Raw genomic sequence first — 18,392 nt, 5'->3', positions numbered from 1 at the left:
AACTCTTCGGTGGCAAGGCCCCGGGGGTGGATGAGATCCGCCCGGAGTTCTTAAAGGCTCTGGATGTTGTGGAGCTGTCATGGCTGACACGCCTCTACAACGTTGCGTGGACATCGGGGACAGTGCCTCTGGATTGGCAGACTGGGGTGATGGTTCCCCTCTTTAAGAAGGGGGACCGGAGGATGTGTTCCAATTACAGGGGAATCACACTCCTCAGCCTCCCTGGTAAGGTCTATTCAGGGGTGCTGGAGAGGAGGGTCCGTCGGGAGGTCGAACCTCGGATTCAGGAGGAACAGTGTGGCTTTCGTCCTGGCCGTGGAACAGTGGACAGGCTCTACACCCTCGGCAGGATCCTCGAGGGTGCATGGGAGTTCGCCCAACCAGTCCACATGTGTTTTGTGGACTTGGAGAAGGCGTTCGACCGTGTCCCTCAGGAGGTTCTGTGGAGGGTGCTTCGGGAGTACGGGGTGCCGAGCCAACTGATAAGGGCGGTTCGGTCCCTGTATCACCGATGCCAGAGTCTGGTCCGCATTTCCGGCAGTAAGTCGGATTCGTTCCCAGTGAGGGTTGGACTCCGCCAAGGCTGCCCTTTGTCACCGATTCTGTTCATAATTTTTATGGACAGAATTTCTAGGCGCAGCCGAGGCATTGAGGGGGTCCGGTTTGGGGACCTCAGCATCGCGTCTCTGCTTTTTGCAGATGACGTGGTGGTGTTGGCTTCTTCAGGCCGTGATCTCCAGCTCTTGCTGGAATGGTTCGCAGCCGAGTGTGAAGCGGTCGGGATGAGGGTCAGCACCTCCAAATCCGAGTCCATGGTCCTCGATCGGAAAAGGGTGGAATGCCCTCTCCGGATCGGGGATGAGATCCTGCCCCAAGTGGAGGAGTTCAAGTATCTTGGAGTCTTGTTCACGAGTGAGGGGAGGATGGAGCGCGAGATCGACAGGCGGATCGGTGCAGCGTCGGCAGTAATGCGGACCCTGTACCGGTCCGTTGTGGTGAAGAGAGAGCTGAGCCAAAAGGCAAAGCTCTCAATTTACCGGTCGATTTACGCTCCTACCCTCACCTATGGTCATGAGCTATGGGTCGTGACCGAAAGAACGAGATCCCGGATACAAGTGGCCGAAATGAGTTTTCTCCGCAGGATGTCCGGGCTCTCCCTTAGAGATAGGGTGAGGAGCTCGGTCATCCGGGAGAGACTCGGAGTAGAGTCACTACTCCTCCACATTGAGAGGAGCCAGATGAGGTGGCTCGGGCATCTTATCAGGATGCCTCCTGGACGCCTCCCTGGGGAGGTGTTCCAGGCATGTCCCACCGGTGGGAGACCCCGGGGACGACCCAGGACGCGCTGGAGAGACTATGTCTCTCAGCTGGCCTGGGAACGCCTTGGGATCCCCCGGGATGAGCTGGATGAAGTGGCTGGGGAGAGGGAAGACTGGGAGTCCCTCCTAAAGCTGCTTCCCCCGCGACCCGACCCCGGATAAGCGGAAGAAGATGGATGGATGGATGGATAGTATTATCAAACCATCTGTGCACTCCAAATGATTAAATTCATCGATCAAATTCCTCGTCCTTTGTCAACAACGCCGCGCGTGCGCCCTGACGTCAGCCTCGTCGTTATTCCACAGATCTACTATATAACTATATTGTAGCGTTAACAAAGTTCAAGGAAAGACGTGGGTTTGGTAAACGGCTCTTTATTTAACAAAACAAACTTCCAGGCGTGTGGCGGCGTGGACTTCCAGCCACGGAAGTGGAAGAGAGCTCCATAGAATAGGACCGGGCGTGCGCAAAAGCCATGATCGAGCCCTATCCCCCGTCCCCGGATAGCCCCCCGGCCGAGCGCCGGCCCCAGACGTCCATCCACGGAGGTGAAAGAGAGCTCCATAGAATAGGACCGGGCGTGTGTAAAAGCCATGACCGAGCCCCATCCACCGTCCCCGGACAGCCACCCAGCCGATCGCCGGCCCCAGACTTCCATCCACGGAGGTGAAAGAGAGCTCCATAGAATAGGACCAGGCATGCGTAAAAGCCATAATAATTTTCCAAACCTTTTGCGTCACTCCAAATCCTTAAATCCTTCAAACTTTTCATCCTCCGTGTCACTTAGAAACAAAGCCGCTAATGATGCCAGTAGTACGTGGGGCCCTTCGTCATCTTCGTCATCCCGCGATCAATCTTTGTCCTTTTTGTAAACAACCGACGCGCACGCCGCGCCGCGCTGCTCATGTCACTTGGAATTCAAATTACAGTAATCCCTTGCTACATCGCGGTTCGTTTATCGCGGTTTCACTTTTTTTTTTGGGGGGGGGGGAAACCCCACATATAAGTCGCTCCTTATTATAACTCGCCGCCCCACCCAAACTATGAAAAAAAACGCGACTTATAGTCCGAAAATTACGGTACTTAGAGTGTCGATGGTTCTAATTTGCAGCGGGTGTTTGAAGTTGACACAAGTTGTCAACAATAAACTTTGGAGATTGATTACAAAGCAACACAAAAATTGTTTACAGTAAGGTAAGCGTCCCAGTCATGTGGTTGCCATGTAAGTGACTGCTTTAAGCTAAGTAAGACTTTCCAACAGCTGAACCTCGATTTTACGCACTTGGGTTCTACGCGACTTTCTGTCTAATGCGGTTTGGTCATGGACCCCATTTTTTTGGTCATATTTTAAATGGCTGTTATAAAGGCTGTACAAAGGCTGTACAAAGCTAAATGACTCACGTTTAAACCTCAGCGCTAGTGATTTAATTAATGACTAATTTAAAGGCATAAGAAAAATTGAAACAGCATTCCATTGTGCAACTATAGAGATGGCGATCGGTAAGGGCTGTTTGATCTAGTAGGTAGGACCGCTTATGCTATTAGGATAGGACGTACCTACATGATCGCTATCCCGATTGGTAATCCATCCATCCATCCATCCATTTTCTGAACCGCTTAGTCCCCACGGGGGTCGCGGGCGTGCTGGAGCCTATCCCAGCCGTCATCGGGCAGTAGGCGGGGGACACCCTGAATTGGTTGCCAGCCAATCGCAGGGCACACAGAGACAGACAACCAATCGCACTCACACTCACACCTAGGGACAATTTGGAGTCTTCAATCGGCCTACCAAGCATGTTTTTGGAATGTGGGAGGAAACCGGAGTGCCCGGAGAAAACCCACGCGGGCCCGGGGAGAACATGCAAACTCCACACAGGGAGGGCCGGAGGTGGAATCGAACCCGCACCCTCCTAACTGTGAGGCGGACGTGCTACCCAGTGCGCCACCGAGCCGCCCCGATTGGTAATATAATACTATATAATGAGACATCAGGGTTGCCTGCAAGCTAATTGCATATAAAATGTAAAGGAACAATGGTTTTGAACAGTTCTTTATATGTAATTTTAGAGTCAAAATCCTCCAAGTTTTAGTCTAATGTGGATACGTTTTGATTTCCTTAGTCCAAACAATCAAATTGTCTATTATATGTTCTGATCAAAAAACTGATCAATATTTTGGCCCTTTTTCTGACATGTTGCATCATTCTTAATCTGGGATTCAATTTAAAACCCACTAAAATCAATTCTGATAAGACCCAAAACAGTCTTTCTGTGCCCCAAACATACTGTGCTGTATTTGCAAAGCAGTGAACAGTAATTTTGAATGGACAAAATTAAAGTTTCATTTTGATTATTTCCCACGAGGGTAATTAAAAACTCAAGTGGGTAGGTAATAATATAACCCTGAATGTTATAAGGCCTGAATGGACTTTGTGACGCATAGTGTTTTAAAATGCTCCTAACTTTTGTTCAGGGTTAGGGCTGGAGCATGGATTCAATCGTCTCCTATCGGTGGGCTTTTCACAATCAAGAGCGACTTCACATTATCCCTTAACGTTACCAATTAATTTGTTCACATTGTCAACATGTCATAGTATGACTCAACTTTCATGGCTTTTTTGTTGACCAGTAGATCAGCTCCGCACTCATGAACAACCTCATTGTTTCCTGTACATTCAAACACTTTTACGTGTCGAACAGCTCATGCACGAAATTTGTAGACAGCATGTCAAAAAGGAATTTCATTATTTTAATGGCAGTCACAGTGTTTGTATTGGAGGTAAATTAGAAGAGGAATATATTCAGGGTTTCCATTGCCTGATTTCCCAGCCTTTTGATGGGACTTCTGACCGGTTGCACACCTCAAGCAGCACTCGCCTTCTTTCATCCGCACACTCAAAAGCTTCCGCTATTCGCAGGAGATAGGGATTGGGCCGGGCTACGAGAAGCAAACATTTGCGTATGATTGATGGCCGTTGTAATGCCTTGGTGAATTAAGTTTTTCCAATCCCGTAAAATCTAAAATAAAAAAAAATAAAAAATCGCTGAACATTTAACATGTGTTTTACGCAATAATTCACTGAAAAAATAAAGGCCAAAAAAGAAAACCAATAATAATGCAAGACAGTTGCTATACATAGAACAAGCCAGGGGATTTGCATCACCACCTGGCTACTTGCCTGGTCATGTGATGCACCATTGAAAAACTAAGTTCCTAGAGATTTGAATAATACCCATTGTTTTAAGATACAGTTATATCTTTAAGAAAAAAGTGATGCTTAAGAATATGTGAATCCACCCGCGGATCACGAACCGTGGGTATACAGGATTGACTGTGCCTTTATAAGGCCACAGACTGACTTTAACTAACAAGCACATGCTAAAAAAAATATGAACAATGGTACTTTGACCATCAAAAGCAAAGGGGCACCCATTGCAAACAGCCCCCTGACATTTTAACACATCTCAAAGATTAGTCTCCAGATCCATTTACACCTCCCATGTCGCCCGCAAGGCAACCTCGATTGCCAGAGATGTGAGTCACCCGGCTCACTCTTTGTTTGACCTTCTGCCCTCTGGGAAGAGGTACAGGAGCCTGCGCTCCCGCACCACCAGACTCGCAAACAGCTTCTTTCTCCAGGCTGTTAGGGCCCTGAACTCGCTACCCCCTTCTGCGTAGCGTGCGGCACTGTTACGCTACTTTCGGGAATGTCTGCTGTACGCGCACTTGCTCCTTTTTTTTTCTCTGCTCCTCCTATTTATTTATTGTTGTTTATTATTGTTGTTGTTGTGTTATTTATTCATTATTTATTCAGCACGCTTTTGTTATACTTGTTTACTTGTTGTCTGTTGTGAGCCATGTCTTGTCACCGTGGGATAGGGGGGAACGAAATTTCGGTTTCTTTGTGTGTCTTTGGCATGTGGAGAAATTGACAATAAAGCTGACTTTGACTTTGACTTTGACTTTGACTTTATTGTAATTATGTTAGCAGTTCAGTGTTGAAATAACTAGTACAGCACATTAAATCACAACCACATCAAAGGGGAACTTTATTTTGTGTTCTTTTCCAATTTGTTTCCCATCTACATGCTCCCGTAAAGATCATAATTTGGAGTCCGTGTGTGAGATGGTTTCAGCATGTGTCTCTTCACCAATATGGTTGTTACTGTTATTATCCCCAGGTACAATTTGGCTTTACGCTATCTTATAGTGCAGTAGAACAAAAGGCCAACATGATCTCACAGACTCATAAAAGAGAAGGAACAATAATAAAGACCCAGTGAAGCAGAAAGACTGAGACCAAATTCCGGTGATCTCGAGTTTCTTTTTTCTTTCCTCCACCATCAATCTCTCTACATGTAATTGTTTGGAAGGTGGAAAAATAATCCCATGGCGAGAAATGGTCGATGGTGGCGGTCACAGTTGTAATCCTCCTTATTGTTTTACGTTTGTCACTCAACCCAAATTTTATATATATATATATATATATATATATATATATATATATATATATATATATATATATATATATATATATATATATATATATATATATATATTACAAGCGTTTATAAATAATGTATGCCCAGGCTCCATGTCTACTGCAGAACGCCAGCGAGAAGAAAAGGAAAGAAAAGAAACCTAGTGACTAAAAATGGAAATTTACAAGGTGTCATAGTCAGGCTGATGTGTCAAATGAGGCAAACTCCGCCCACGGTGGTGTATTTTTCCGTGTTGCACGGCTGTCACCTCTCTGCTCTCACTCTGCTGGCCGGCTGACGCGCCCTCCGCGCTAGACCTCGGATGCGCATGTTGACAATGCGGAACTGCGCGTTCTAATATAATCGGCGCTGATCGCCACCACCTGTCCTATGTTACCCGCTGATTAGGGTGTGTACATAGACACTGTTCGCCGACCAGTCCTCGCCGTTTTGTCTGCATTGACACGCGGACGCCTGCCACCTGATTCCCGTTTGCCTGATCCGCTGTGTAACGAGATGCCACCACGATGTACGACGTGAGCTTGCTGACCGACTCGTCAGTTGCCTCGTGCACATGGTCTGCTGACATTCCAGCTCCCTTTCCCCATTTCCTCTTTTCGTATTCCCTGAATAAACAGTCCGTGTTGCACATGGTTGTCCTTCCTTGTTTGTGACAGGCTGGCTGTCGCGTTTCCCGCGCTTGTCCGCAGTCAAAGTCAAAGTCAGCTTTATTGTCAATTTCTCCACATGCCAAAGACACACAAAGAGACCGAAATTTCGTTCCCCCCTATCCCACGGTGACAAGACATGGCCCACAACAGACAAACAAGTAAACAAGTATAACAACAGCGTGCTGAATAAATAATGAATAAATAACACAATAAATAAATAAGAGGAGCAAAAAAAGGAGCAAGTGCGCGTACAGCAGACATTCCAGAAAAAGCGCAACAGTGCCGCACGCTACGCAGAAGGGGGTAGCGAGTTCAGGGTCCTAACAGCCTGGAGAAAGAAGCTGTTGGCGAGTCTGGTAGTGCGGGAGCGCAGGCTCCTGTACCTCTTACCAGAGGGCAGAAGGTCAAACAAAGAGCGAGCCGGGTGACTCACATCTCTCGCAATCGAGGTTGCCTTGCGGGCGAGATGGGAGGTGTAAATGTCCTTCAGGGAGGGGAGCGAAGCACCAATAATCTTACCAGCCGTATTCACTATGCGCTGCAGGGCCTTCAAGTTGTGGTCAGTGCAGTTACCACCCCAAACAGCAATGCAACTGCTCTCAATGGTGCCACGGTAGAATGTAGACAGGACTGCCTGAGGAGCACATGCATGCCTGAGCTTCCGCAGGAAGTACAGGCGGCGCTGAGCTTTCTTTGCCAGTGACGAGGTGTTTGCGGACCAGGAGAGGTCCTCACTGATGTGCACCCCCAGGAACTTGGTGCAGCTCACCCTCTCCACCACAGCACAGTCGATGATCAGCGGCAGGTGTTTTGTGTGACCCTTCCGGAAGTCAACAACGATTTCCTTGGTCACAACGGTTTCCTTGGTGACTCACATTGCTCAGAGGCACGCCCCCCGCTATCAGCTATCACCGTTCCGCTGTCACATATAAACCCGTGAAGTAGCGCATTCGTGAAAGGTGAAGTGGCGAAGGATCACTGTAATTGTGACAGGTACAAACAAGCAACAGCGACCGATTTACATTTTTTGGAGGTATGACACAGTCCACATTATTTTTCTTAAATACATTTATTTAAGGTGGCTCGGTGGCGCACTGGTTAGCATGGCCACCTCACAGTTGGGAGGGTGCCGGTTCAATTACACCTCTGACCCTCCCTGTGTGGAGTTTACATGTTCTCCCCGTGCCCGCGTGAGTTTTCTCCGGGCACTCCAGTTTCCTCCCACATCCCAAAAACATGCTTGGTAGGCCAATTGAGCACTCCAATTTGCCCCTAGGTGTGAGTGCGAATGGTTGTTCGCCTCTGTGTGCCCTGCGATCAGCTGGCAACCGGTTCAGGGTGTCCTCCGCCTACTGCCCGATGACTGCTGAGATAGGCTCCAGTATGCCCGCGACCACCGTGGGGACAAGCGGTATAGAAAATGCATGGATGGATAGACATTTATTTAATTCATATGTGTGTGTATCAATCAGTTTGACTTTTTTATAGTTGTGTTGTATATGTTTAAATAAAATAATGAAATCACACAAATTCAGCTGTTTTTCCCAGGTCCTTAATGTTCAATATTTAATTTGGAATAAAGATGTAATATATTAGATATATTAATCACGACCAACATGAAATACTTATATGATGATATACTTTTCATATCGCCAAGACCAAGGCATATCGCCAAGACCAAGGTGATAATTTTGGTGCCAGCACTTTACACGTATGCTGCGTTATTTTGAGATTACAGTACATTTGCACAATTATAGATTCTTTGCACTGACTTCTTTATATTCAATAAAATTGTTACTTGTTCAATGCTGTCCAATGAAAAGACAATAACATATGTGTGTCACAAATGTGAAGAATGTACTAATTTTAGTGCTGTTTGTGCTGAGTTGTAAGCCATTTACGTTGTTGTAAGGTTATAAGGTTAGTTTAGAATGATATTAAAGTGTTTGGGATCATAGTTTGAGGGTATACACGTTTACACTTTCAGACTGAGAATAGTCTTTGTTGATTTATTCTGGATTTATGAGGTGGGGGAAAACGACTGAGTCACACAACTGTGTGGTTGACAGCTCACAGAAAACAAGGGCGGAGATTAAAACTATAGACAAAAGGGTAGAGTGACAGACCAAAAACAACTGAGTAAGCTCAGCATGCCATAGCAAACAGATGTTCTTCGTGTGTGTGTGTTTGTGCGTATGTGCGTATGTGCGTGCGCGTGTGTGCGCATGTATTTGTGCGTGCGCATCATGCACATGCATGTGTGTGTGAGCATGCATATATCAGTGTGTGTCAGCCAGAACTAAGCCAAACAGGGATGAATAATGGGCAAGTTGTGAAGGTGCTCAAAAAATTATTTCACACAATCAGATCATTCTCAATTCATGTTGCACATTTACATGCACTAGTCTAAAGACAACCAAATTATTGCAATGTATAGATTTTAACTTTTATGCTTGGCCATTTGAGTTTCATGTAAAACACCTTAGTCTTGCTATTTTTGACTCTTTATAAATTGGATTTACACACAGGGCCAAATTCACACAGATTGCATTGCAACCGCTGTTTGCACTTTTAATTGCACTTCATTTTAACTGTGGTTTGCTCCGTTTTAATCTCTCACAAAGGATACTGCACTAACTTCCCGGTTCCAAGCCGTTTCTCAGAACAACAGGCAAGAAAGACAACGGCTTTTCCTAAGTTATCATGAACACGCCAGGCAAAAGAGGCCTTGAAATTCTGGCCCCACGCAAGCTTTCATGTTGGCCCCCCCTTCGAATGGTCGTACAGTCAAACTTTGGTTTTCGACCACAATCCGTTCCAGAAGGCGGTTCGAGAAGTGAATCGGTCGAATTCCGAATCTATTTTTCCCATTACAAATAATGGAAAAAAATGTAATACGTTCCAAGACTAGAGAAAACGTCTTTTTAAAGCATTCTTTCATTTGCGCATTTTTGTCCGATCGCGCAACTGCAGCGCACCGCTGAACGCGGAACCGTAGCGCGCTGCCGACCACGCAACTGCAGTGCACTGGTGGCATTATTGTGACAGAGCCGTCGCTGAAATTTAGAAAATATTTATATAAGTCCTGATGTACTTTCCAAAATTTAAGTGGACCTCAGTGCGCAGGGAGCTTAATTTGGTCCTATCACGCAACCGGGATCGCCAGGTGCTCACTGTCGCATTGCTTTAAGAGCGTCTTTGTGTTTTAGGATGGCTTTACTGCTCCCACTTGCTTTCTTTGGAGGCATGATTAGGGGTTAATACAATCCTCAAAGTAACGAAAATACAATAATGAACAGAGTCAGTCGGCATCCGGGCCGCGCGGTCGGGTTTTCTCGGGTCCTTTCGGCTCATCTCGCGAGGTTCGACCTCCGAATTTTGTTCGACAACCGAAGCAAAAAATCTCGAATTTTTTCGTTCGAATTCCAATTTGTTCGAGAACTGGGACATTCGAAAACCGAGATTTGACCATCTCATGACCCCAGCGGGATTTTTTGTGGAAGGGTAGGGTGGTGTGTGTGGAAATTTGAATGACATGTCAAAAGTTTATCGGAGCTTTCAAGCATGATGTACAAATGCAAATCGTTCGTGGTGTTTTGTTGACGGGTAGGGTAATTCAGGACATTTATTGAACATGTTTTTGCGTTCTCTCGTGTTAGTCAGATGTGGCAGGTCGCAATGTGTCCCTTCGAGCAAAATGTGCCCTCCCATGACGCATGGGATTTAGTGTGTGATCTGTGTGTTGGATGGAGCCACTGTGCCTGACATGATGCTGCCTTCCCCCATGCTATGAACAGGCTTCCACAGAGGAGTGCCAATTTTAAACCAGCTTTCCATATACGTTATTTGCTTCACATATGACTATTAGTGCTGGTGTTTGTAAATTAGATGTTTATAAATGAGGGTCATTTACACAGAGATGGGGGACATTTTTCTTGGTATTGCCGTTAGTGAAACATTTCACCATCTTCATCACCATCAGCATTTCACCATCATCCGCGTGCGCGTTGTGAATTAGATTACCAGTTAGTACCACGCAAAAGCCAATCAACCTTTCAGTGAATTTGGCCTCTAGACTATTCAACTGGAAAGCAAACCCCTCAGAGCTGACTTTTTGAGCTTGTTCCGGTGATGGTCCTTTGGCACCCAAGAGAAGACAACAAAGTGAGATTCGTGAAATATTATTGACCATACACCAACATAATTTAACATCTCAAAGAAGTGGAAGGAAAACTTACCTATGGGGGACCCTCTACAAATAACAGTTTTAATCTGTGAAACAATGAATGAGCAAATCTGGAAATTTATGTACTGAAGGGATTCATCAAGTCGCATTATAATAACATCCGTTCGTTCATCCATCTTCCAAACCGCTTATCCTAACAAAGGTTGCGGGCGTACTGAAGCCTGTCCCAGCAGTCGGTTGGGAGACCCTGAACTGGCCGCCAGCCAATCGCATGGCACGTACTATAGACAAACAACCATTCACCCTCACAATCACACCTACGGACAGTTTGGGACTCCAAAGTCTCCACAAATTGACTGGTGTCAATCAGCCTCCCACGATTAGTTATTTATAGTGTAAACCCGTCACAGAATGCTATCCACATTGATGATTGAGTTAAACTAAAGAATTAGTTTCGTCTTTATTTTTTTACAGTTCTATTCCAACGATATTGCACTGAAGATGTCAGTATTTGTCGTATTTCATTCTCATTTAACAAGATTGTGAGATGGCTTGTCATTTTCCCGGAGTCTCTCCAGAATGTGGTTTCTTATGAAGAAGCCCTGTAACCCCTGCTCTCCACTACTCTCCTCTGGGTTTGCGCTTTCCTGCCCATTGTCCTGCTCTCTTCCTTTATCTCTCATCTCATTACGGTTTCCTGGCTCCTGTTCGCTTGACTGTCTCTTCTTCATCTCCAACCCCCCAGGCACAATGTGTTGAGAACTTGGTCTAACACAAAAAGTGTGATGTAGGTGTGCAGGCATTTTTTTTTTGTATGAAAAGCATAAAATGTTTTTTCTCCAACACAGTCCTCTGCTGTGCAGCTCACTTTCTATTTCACTCAACTATTTATTGTCTGTATGTCGTGCAGTGTATTTCTAGTTGTGTATGGCTGGCATGAGCCTTTCCATGTGAATGCAGCATTACCTTATTCCCTCAGGCATTATGTAGATTGTAGAGTAGCTATTAGGTACCTAGTCATTTGACAGTCAGTCTTTCCTTTAGTTATTTTAGTACATTGTATGTACATGTATATTGCCTCCTTACTCCCCAACTCCCCACACATGAAGCGGTTTAGGTTTTACCAAAACATTGGTGATAAATAAAGATGGGGCAGTACTGATACCAAGTATAAACAGAGAAAGAATGTAAAAAAAAATCAACCTTAATCAATCTTTTTAAATTGAAAAAGAAAAATAAGACAACTAGGAAGCAGAGGGCTGTGACTGACACTGTTTGCCTGATTTTAAGTAAATTATGTAGGGCTTGGCACATTATAATTGATTTTTCAGGCTGCTGTTCCGTCAAGAATGATTTTTTTTTACACATAATATAATTTTATATCAACATTCACGAAAAAACTTGGGTACAGGATACATCAGGTATTTATTTATTAGCTGTTCTGAATTGGGATGCCCAAATCATTGTTTGGCCTCTCTCTCTCTCCTCATAAGAGTTGCCACGTGCGTTTCCGGCTCCACATTTTTCCGTCCACTTCAGCTTATTTACTTTTGCCAGGTATGCGGTCCTGGGTTGAGAAAATCTAAAATGAGTGGGCATTCACTATCAAATCTTGTGGCCCGCGAGTTTCTCCTTGCGCACCCCAGAGGCTGTAGTAAGTCCAAAGCATAAAGGTGAAACATGATATTGCAGATCGAGTTTTACAATAGACGCTACCACTATTGGTAGGACTCTTCAAGAATAATATCAAATGAAAGAAACAAAAATTTTGATTGAGCTTATCAGAGAGGCACAGTCACTTTTTTTCACTTAAACCAGGCCTCAAACATGTTGATACATTGTCATTGAAAAGAACATTTGCAGTTTCACCTAAGCGCAAGACAACCACGACCACTACTACAAAACTACATTCATCATGAGTGCGCTATGGTGAGTTTTGTATTTAATAATTTGTTTTCATTAGGTTTTTTTTATGCCAGTCCGTCAAAATATGTTTATGTTTAAGTGATTCTGTGGTGCATAAATTGCTGATTTAAACTAGAGCGCAGGCATACCCATTTTTTACTGGTGGACCTCCAAACATGTACTAATTCATGCATATCCAGATTTACAGTGATCCTTCATTTTTCGGGGGGGATGCATTCCAGAACCACCCACGAAAAATGAAAATCCTCAAAGTAGAAATGGCATATACGTACGTTATTTAGAAATTTAAACACCACTGTGTTGAAATTTCCAACATGTAGTGTTTCTTGTGTGCCACTAGAACGCATAGGTGTGTTGCAAGTCAATTGGGAGTGGTTTATGTTGCAATGCAATGTAAAGTGTCCACCTTTAACCTGGGGACATCATGCATAGCGAAACCAAAGGTTGCGCATGAATCTCATGTTGCGTTGTGGTCCAGTACAGAATATTTAAACATTTTAAATCCTCCCCAATACCTTCATGCTACATAAACCTTTCCTATTCCCTTAACTATTCCCATACTGCTCCTTGCATGTATTGTACCTTTACAGTAAATGACAGAACAAACACGTGATATTGTCACGGGTCCGGACTCTTTCTGCACCGGGTGGTGCTTCTTTCCTCACGTGTGGCCGGCTGCCGCCTCCTGCGCTTGAACTCAATCACGTCCTCAGTGACGCACATTGATCAGAGGCATGTCCCGCGCACCCTGCACTTGTCCTCAGTGAAGCACATTGCTCCGAGGCACGCCCCGCACTATGAGCACTCATTTGCACTGTCCTGATCCCAACCGACTCTTTCTGCACGGTGGTGCATTTTTCCTTTGTGCACTGCTGTGTCACGTCTCCGGTCTCTCCCTGCTGACTGGCTGACACGCCCTCCATGCTCGACTTCAGAGTCGTGTGTCCCCAATAAGTAACTGTGGGTGCCAATCGGCGCTGATCGCCACCACCTGTCCCGTTTTACCCGCTGATTAGGCTGTGTATATAAACACTGTTCGCCGGTCAGTCAACGCCGTTTTGTCTGCTTTGACACGCATGCCTGCTACCTGATTCCCGTTTGTCTGAACCGCTGTGTCGCGGTACACCTGGCTGGTTGTGTGCCTTGACACATGCACGCCTACCAGCTGATTCCCTTTTGCCTGATCCACTGTGTAACATGATGCCACCATGACTCATGAGGCGAGCTTGTTGACCGGCTCGTCAGTTGCCTTGTGCAACCTCTCTGCTGGTTAGGAGCCTCCATTTTCCTCTTTTCACATTCTTAAATAAACAGTCCGTGTTGCACATTGTTGTCCTGCCCTGTTTGTGACAGGTTGGCTGCCGCGCTTCCCAAGCCTGTTCGCATTGACGCACATTGGTCATAGGCACACCTCGCGCTATCAGCATATATTTAAAAGTGGTTCTCCCATCACTTATGAAGCCGCGAAGTAGCGCACTCGCAAAAGGTGAAGCGTGAAGTGGCGAGGGATCACTGTATTTAATTTTATTGGCTTCCGTTAAAAAACGAAACATGCTCTCCTTCAGGGCCATTTATGATACACTGGTGCCCTTGGCTGGCCATGAAACAAATATAACTCAATTTCCGTGCTAGCGCAAGTCTAGTCTAAGGTGTTTGTGTAAGGGAACGGACAGTACAGCCAAGTGCGTAGCGACGGACTTTATTGGAGAAGGGGATGATGGGAACAGCTGGCGCTGGAGCGGCGATCGGGCTGGAGAGGACAAACGATTCTGCGGGGGTTCCAAATAGTTAAGCGAGTCAGTATCTTCGGGACTGATGAGCGAAGCAGCATCAAGGGACAGACTGACACTCAGGTCTGCGCTGGCGGCGCTGATATAGCGCTGTCCATGAGCCCGTGGCAGGTGACGGCGATTCCATTGACAGGGGGGCGTGGTCCTGTCGCCGGTGGCACCAGCACGTGACAGAACCCCCCCCACAAGGGACGGCTCCCGACGTCCCCAGGAACCAAAAACAAAAAAAAACAAAAAAAGGAAGGCAATTTCCCGGGCGACCAGGTGGGGGGGGTCAGCACACCGCCGAAACGTCCGACACCTCGCCAGACGCAGGATCGACGGACGCGGGAGCAGAAGACCCCGGCACCGGCGGGCAAGACCTCCCCTCGTCCCTCCTCGGGCGCCCGCACCGAGGACCCGGTTGGTCCGGATGGCAGCGATGGAACTCCGTGATGAGCGAACGGTCGAGTATCCAGTGGCTCGGAACCCAGGAGCGGTGCGCGTCGTCATAACCCTCCCAATCCACGAGGTATTGGAGGCCACGACCGCGCCGCCGCGATCGGAGCAGGGAGCGGACAGCGTAAGCCGGGCCCCCATCAACGAGCTGGGGCGGCGGCGGCGGAACGGGCGCCGGCGCCAACGCGCTCTCATGGATGGGCCGCACACGGGACACGTGGAACGTGGGGTGAACCTTCATGGACTCTGGAAGGAGAAGACGGACTGCGGCCGGGCCAATCACCTTCTGAATAGGGAACGGTCCAACAAAGCGGGGCGCCAGTTTGCAGGATCCTGCTCGCAGCGGCAAATCCCGTGTCGAGAGCCACACACGCTGCCCCACTCTGTACTCCGGAGCCGGTGTCCGGTGCTTGTTCGCCTGGCGGGCGTAGCCTGAAACAGAGCGGAGAAGAGTGACCCGGCCCCTCGCCCAGGCGCGATGACAACGGCGGACACAAGCCTGGGCCGACGGGCACGCCGCAACACGCTCCTGGTGGGCGAACAAGGGTGGCTGGTACCCGAAGACGCAGTGGAAAGGCGAAAGTCCCGTAGCCGAGCTGGGGAGGGAATTGTGAGCGTACTCTACCCAGGGAAGCTGTTGGACCCACCCGCGCTGGTCCCCGGCGGCCATGCATCGGAGAGACCTGCCCAGTTCCTGGTTCAGGCGCTCCGCTTGACCGTTGGACTGAGGGTGAAACCCCGAGGAGAGGCTGGCCGTGGCGCCGAGGAGTCGGCAGAACTCCGTCCAGAAGGTGGAAGCGAATTGAGGTCCTCGGTCTGTTACGATGTCTTGTGGGAGACCGTGGTGGCGAAACACCTCCCGCACCATGATGGACGCCGTCTGCTTCGCAGATGGGAGCTTAGGCAGAGGGATGAAATGCGTCATCTTGCTAAAACGGTCCACCACCGTGAGGACCACCGTGTTTCCCTCTGAGGGGGGAGGCCCGTGACAAAGTCGATCGACAGGTGAGACCAGGGACGCTGGGGGACCGGCAAGGGTTGAAGCAGCCCAGCCGGACGTCTTGTAGCGGTTACAAATTGAGCAGGCTCTGACGTAATCGCTGGTGTCCACTTGCCAGGTGGGCCACCAGAAACGCTGTGCCACCACGTACCTCGTGCGTGCCGCGCCGGGATGACAGGCCAGGCGTGAGTCGTGCGCCCATTGCAGCACGGACGATCGCAGACCTTCAGGGACGAACAGGCGACCCTCCGGGCAGTTGCTGGGGCCGGGTTGATCGCGTGATGCGGCTTCCACTTGGCGTTCGATCTCCCATGTAAGAGCCGCCACCCGAACCGAGCTCGAGAGGATAGTGGGAGGCGGACCCTGTCCCTCCTCCCCCCCAGGAAACAAACGCGACAGGGCGTCCGCCTTCGCGTTACGGGAACCCGGTCTATAGGAAAGAGAGAACTCAAACTGGTCAAAGAACAGAGCCCACCGTGCTTGTCTTGCGTTCAGCCTCTTGGCCGATCGCAGATACTCCAAGTTGCGGTGGTCGGTCCAGACGATGAACGGAGTGGTGGCGCCCTCCAGCCAATGCCGCCACTCCTCCAAGGCCAACTTGACGGCGATGAGCTCCCGATTCCCGATGTCATAGTTTCGTTCCGAGGCCGACAGACGGCGAGAAAAGAAGGCGCACGGGTGGAGACGATCGTCTTGGCTGCTACGTTGAGACAACATCGCCCCGACACCCACGTTCGAGGCGTCCACCTCGACCACGAACTGTCTGTCGGGATCGGGAACCCTGAGGATGGGAGCGGATGTGAACCTCCTCTTAAGCTCCTGAAATGCCCGTTCTGCCCGTTCCGTCCATTTGTATGGGAAGGCGGGCTGGTAAGGGAGGTGAGGGGCGCGGCCACCGTGCTGTATCCACGGATAAAACGGCGATAAAAGTTCGCGAACCCTAAGAACTGTTGCAGTCGCTTGCGTGTTTCGGGAACAGGCCATGACGTGACCGCTTGCACCTTCCCAGGGTCCATTTCGATGGATCCCTCACGCACCACATAGCCGAGGAATTTGACAGAGGAGGCGTGGAACTCGCACTTCTCCGCCTTCACGTAGAGCGAATTCTCAAGGAGACGGCGCAGCACCGCCCGAACATGCTTGATGTGCTCAGGGAGCGAGCGGGAGAAAATGAGGATGTCGTCTAAATAAACGAACACGAATTTGTCCAGCATGTCTCGTAACACGTCGTTAATCAGTGACTGGAAAACCGCTGGAAGCTACGAAGTGGCCATGTTAATACAAAGTCAAAGTCAAAGTCTCCTTTATTGTCAATTCCTCCGCATGTCAAGACACACAAAGAGATCGAAATTACGTTTCTCACTATCCCAGGGTGACAAGACAGAGTTCACAACGCACATACAAGTAAACAACACAGGAAAAATAAAACAAGAAGATGAACAATAAGAGTGATAGCACGCTAGCCGCTCCCGATGCACAGCAGAGTCCGGAAAGATGACAGTCAACCAGGCCACTGTGAACACGAGCACACAGCAGTCACGCACTGTACGGTTCGTGGATCCTATCAGGCGAACGCAACCCATCTTTTCTCCTGGCGAACGAACGTACGCCAGGAGAATTGAAGGCACGGCTGGGCGACCTGGGTTGGCCGCAAGCCTGACCCGACGTCTCCGCGCTGGACCCTCTTCCGCTGCCTTGCAGACCCGCTGCCGACGCATCCCAACAATGCTCCAGGACGAAGCAGTCCGAGCCCACGACGCAGTCCAACCGGGGGAGGAAGAGCAGGCCAGTCCGGCGTCGCTCCATGACGAAGCAGTCCGAGCGCCCTTAATCTCTCCGCACCAAAGTCCAGAACGCCATAAAACCCACTTCCGCCGATGTTGAGCAGAACATGCCCGCCGCACTAGTAGCACGACGTATCACACGAGACGGACATACACAAAACTGCCGGACAAACACTCAGTAAACACTCACAAAACACCGAACGGGACAGAGAGTGGCCGCTGCGTGTGCACGCGCCGCCATCTTGAACTTTTACTGTTGATGTTATGGACCTGTAGACATGACACAAACTATTACTTTCTGAAAGATATTGTAAATGACAAGAGCAAAATTCACTTGTTCTAAGTTTTAATAATAACAGACAAATTTCCATTACTTATAACTCCTGTTTAAAATGTTCATGAGGCAAAAATAATTTTAAACTCATGTAAATTTAAGGTATTTCATACAGTTTGTTCAATGTTATCTGACTCTTCAGATATGAATGAAGGGCAGAATTTGTGTTTTTAGACTTGTTCACATCTGCCTGAGTGGCTTATATTTTGTCGTTTGAAAAATAAAGACAATTGTGACAATGAAATTTGTTTTATAACGGTGTGTATTTGCATGAAATCTTTGTAGTTAAAAATTGTCCAAAAAAACTATTAGCCTCCGGGCCCCTTCACTTTATTAAATCTGGCTCTTCTTGCAAAAAGTTTGGACACCCCTTTTTTAGAGTGACAAAAAGAATTGAATCTGTATAAGATCGGTCTTGTCCGATCCTCGAGGGCGCAGTGCTAGCATCGGATATCAAAAAGT

At 48.0% G+C, this 18,392-nt stretch overlaps 1 protein-coding gene across 13 annotated transcripts in view; it reads left to right on the top strand.

Annotated features, from left to right (window-relative positions):
• Window positions 1–18,392, top strand: part of LOC125969391 (teneurin-3) — a 519,170-nt gene that overhangs the window by 192,353 nt on the left and 308,425 nt on the right. The window lies entirely within an intron of this gene.

The sequence above is a fragment of the Syngnathus scovelli genome, chromosome 5 (genome assembly GCF_024217435.2).
Source record: "Syngnathus scovelli strain Florida chromosome 5, RoL_Ssco_1.2, whole genome shotgun sequence".
Taxonomy (NCBI): Eukaryota; Metazoa; Chordata; class Actinopteri; order Syngnathiformes; family Syngnathidae; genus Syngnathus; species Syngnathus scovelli.
This window is presented reverse-complemented; position numbering and strand designations above follow the sequence as displayed.